Here is a 4,719-nt window from a genome sequence, read left to right as displayed (position 1 = left end):
CAAATCTCCATTAAAATATCGTGACTAAAGACAAATTTGAATTTGCTTCTAAAACCTCATATGAACCATTGCTAAGGATCTCTTGTAAAGAGTATAGATTAAAGTTATTCATTATCAAACAGGTTTTTGATTCTTGACTAACACATCTACTTACAATGGATTATTTTTCCATGTACTTAAATGAATTAAGTACCTTGAAGCGATAAATTGTTTTGGTAATTAGTTTTGTCAAGAATTCGTAATTGACCAAAATAACGCAACCACTTCAATGAAAGTTTTAAGACTAAAACGAACAAATGAAGAGTGATCTTCGTGAATTCAATTTTGCTTCTCAAAGCAAAGACTCATTGAAATAAGTGGGAGCATTCTCTTAAACTGTTAAGATGAGGACGAGGTTCAAGAAGTAAATGGAATTGATACAAGGTAATGTTAAAGGAAAAGTTGTTGAGAATGACGATACTAAACCTATCAATCCCGACCGATTAAGTTTCCATTGTCTTAAATGTTGGACACGAGAAAGGAAACTACCCCAAATTATTGAAGAATCAACAAGTTAGTTGTGGGACATCTAATGGGACCTTCTTCGTTAAATGTTTATTTGATTAAACACAAATTTTGCTAGTATTACTTCGTCAATATTAGAAACCGGTGGTGGTTTTCATCATTATGTTTGATACATAGGATGATTAGAATATGACGACTAGCAACAATGAAGTCAAGAGATAGAGTCATTGTGTACTAAATCTAGTTTTCGGGTTTGGAGTTGTACTTAATTGTGACTATTAAGTACATAAACTCTAAATAAGAATACAATTTGTTATAGATACAAAAGAGGTTTCACTTTTGTGACCCTATACACCATGATTTGATGTATGGCTAGCCCATCATCAATGTGATTATATTCTAAACCAAACTAGAATAATATATCATGAAGATGATGCAAGACTCAAATTGGTAACCCAAGATTAAACCTTAAAATTTTGGAATAATGAACGCAAAGAGTTAACGAGTACTCTTGAAACCATTAGATTGTTAATGGTATATGCGTATCTTGTATTCAAAGCAAGATGTCTCGTGCCTTTTGGTTGAAAAGGAGATTGAGGTTATAAATCATTGATCCATAATAGGTTGATCATTCTCTTTTACCAACGATTTAAGTTGACGCTAGTGTGTTCACTTAATAAGGTAAATAGAGAAATCTTTGAAGAAGTTCAAGAGTTCAAGGAATCACGATTTAGTCGTGATGGGATTATCAAAGTGAAGACTTTGATATAAGCCAAAGGAAATGTGATATAGTATCACAAGTTAATCTCTCTTAACACGCATTATGAAATAATGTGTGGATGGATAAGAAATCAAACGCTATTTGATATGGTTTGGACTTCAATCAAGTTACTTTGAGTTACTTGATCCTTTTGGGGATTTTATCATTTTTGTCTAAATTATTTTTCCACTAAATCGAATCATATGAGATATGAAATGGTAAGGGTACCATGGTTGTAAGTTTTTCACAAGAAACAAATGCTCATTTTTCCTTTTCAATTATCACGAGTACGACGGGTTTGCGGCTCATGAAGCTGTCTTTCTAAAATACAAGTTTATTTCTAGAAGACAGAGTGGGAGAAAATTATTCAAGAGCCACAAAGAATGTTATGTCGCAAGAAACTGGTCTTTCTTGGCTACATGAGACGTTTTGTGGAAGACATTGTTTCTTTAAAACCTAGGAGGTTAAATTCGTCACTTGTTAAAAATGATGAATTCATGCTACTTTTAAGAAAGTAAAAAGCTTATAACTTACAAAAGAGATTGTTTGATTTAAGTTGATTACTTCTAGAAAGTAATGAACATATGACTTACATAAGAGTGTTTAAAGTCACAACTCAATACAAGGCTTAGATATGAAAATCCGAAACGAAAAGGCTTGATTAGTGACAAAGGGTTTTGCACTAATAAAGAGATATTTCAAAGCAAGATTGGTTGCAAAGGGTTTTGCACTAATTGAAATGCTTAAGTCTATTTGGATCTTCTTAAGGATTGTGTTTCATTATGAGGTTATGAAATACGTAGCAAGTGAATCTAAAACCCGCTTCTTCAAAAGAAGGAATGTATTCAATACATGTCATGAGTTTTATAGATTCTTGCAATCCTAAGATAATGTGAAACTTAAGAGAGGGTTTTAAGTAGGACATCAATGAGTTGGAATCAACATTTTGATCATGCGATAAAACATTTCTCGATAAGTCGAGAAGTTATGTTTATACATGGAGTTTAGTGGGAGTTACGGAATTCTTAATTAGTCCGATATGTGGATGACATATTGATCATTGAGAATGATTTAAGACTTTTGGAGTATTATAATACATCTTGAATATCCGGATTTATGAAGATAAATCCACATGATATTAGCGTCAGTAAGAAGTCTTATGTTGATAAGATTCATGACTAGTTCAATTAAATTGAACATATTTGATTGATTTCATTTGCTTCCGCTGCCGAATCAATTAAAAAGAAATGATGTATAACACTTCATATGCTTTGAGTATGATGAACTGTTTTCAAAATCGAATTTAAGTAATCTTTACCAAGTAAGCTATAAAGATTACCCTTAAGTGCTTGCAGAAGCATTAAGGCTATGATGCAAAGTGTTTATGATGCAATTTTGTGTAAGGGTGTTACACAAGTGACAATTGACAATTGAGATTGCGCATGGTTTCCGACAAAACCATAATCAAAACACATTAGGATGGTTAAGATACCATTGTGGCAATGTTAATTAAGAAGTAGATTTTCTAGAATCGTTCTAGGCAATAAAGAACAATGAGAGATATTTATAACGGAAATTGAGTACACTTGCAATCATGGGATGTGCAAGAAGGAAGAGTCCCGCACACTGCGAAAACAGTGGGAGATATTCTAAGGATAGAAAGCCTATGTCTTGATTGGATCTCGACACGTACTCAGAAAGTTTTGTGATGCAATTGTATACATTACAAAGGAAAACGAGTATGTAGTGAGGTTGAGTAAGGTACAAGAAATTGATAAAACCTACTAACCAAAGCCTTCTCAAAGGCTAAACATGATGAGTCATGTCATTTCAATTGAATTGAAATGAACAACTACGTACAAGATCAAATTAGATTATAGAACATGAAATAGTAATCAGGCATTGACTATTCATATGTGATAATCGCATTTGTCGTTCGAGTTTTACTTTAAAACTCTTTTATTATACTTTGTTACATCCAAACGGGTTGTAGAGACAATTGAACCCCGTTAAAGTGAACACGGATTAGCATTGTATTCGCCCATAGTCACTTATATGAGGTGACGTCTCGAAGTGACTAGAGTGTGATGCGATTGATGGCAAGTTCAAGTGCCATACAGTCATGTGAGATGACTAGTCGATCACATAGGCAGACTGTTAGGAACACTTTGTCGGGCAGTGACCGCTTATAGAGTTCTGGCAAATTTATAAAGCCTGGTCGTGGCGAGAGCTACTATAGTATTCTAATGAGTCGATTCTTTGACTAAAGACTATTCGCCTAAGATGGCACAGTTTCAGATTAACTTTGATTTGTGTTACTACGACCTTCGTAAATGGGGTCAAATGGGCATATTTTGGGTTATGATGGTGTGGCTAGTCGAAGGGAATAAGTGCGATAGGAATTGTCCACCCCTTGTCGGGGTTAAAACAATATCTCAGGGCCACTCGAGGAGTAATGAAGTGGAAATGCGTGGCCACGCTCGGAAGGTATCCATGGTGGATAAATTCCGGTCAATCGATTATTCTCCGGATCGAGGAAACCACTCTCGATATGATCACTTGCAAGTACGACCGAAAGACACCTTGCATTGAGTGGGAGATAGTAATAGGACAAGAGAATTGGTGACGCACACTTGTCGAGGACAAGTGGGAGATTGTTGGGAAATGTGTCCTCAACAATAGTGCGATCACATGATTTAAATATCATTATTAAATCTCATTTCAAGAATACGGAAGGGATGATACATTACATATATAGTCAACTGGTCCACACATATCGGTAATGATTGGCTGGCTAGAGTTTGACATTACTGTCGTGCGACGGTGGTGATCAGTTGATCCCTTGAGGTCACACCTAAAGGACGATTCCCTTAATTGAAAAGGTTAATTAGTTGTATACCGATACAGATTAATTAATTCCTTAAAATTGAACAATTCGATTTGTGAGAAAGAGAATATTGATATCTTATTGTAATGGGATTAAATAAGATTTATTTTAGTAATAAAATGCTTTGTTGCTAAAATTATTTATTGTTTGAGAAACAATAAAGATAAGAATGAATGGTTAATTATAATTACAAGAAGTTGTGAATTATAACTATATGACCCATTTTATTTATGTGATCAAGTATCACTAGTAAATTTGTTGTATATAATTTAATTAATTTATAAAATGATATTTATGTGATAAATATGCATTTAATTAATTAGTAACATGTATCATACTACATGTGACATTTTGTGTGACAATTGACAAATTGACAAAATAAAATGGTAGTCCATTTTAAGACATGGACCGAAATGAAGGATGTCATGGTGGTGTATAGTTGATTATTTTATGAGATAATGCAAGTGTAATCATTCCTACACACACTAGCCTTACATACCTACAATATTGATAAGACAAAAAGAAAAAGCAAGATGCTCTCCCTTGGCCTCTCATGGGCCGGCTCTAC

This window comes from Silene latifolia, chromosome 2, assembly GCF_048544455.1.
Source record: "Silene latifolia isolate original U9 population chromosome 2, ASM4854445v1, whole genome shotgun sequence".
Classification (NCBI taxonomy): Eukaryota; Viridiplantae; Streptophyta; class Magnoliopsida; order Caryophyllales; family Caryophyllaceae; genus Silene; species Silene latifolia.
The sequence above is the reverse complement of the archived record's forward strand: the minus strand, read 5'-3'. Positions refer to the sequence as shown.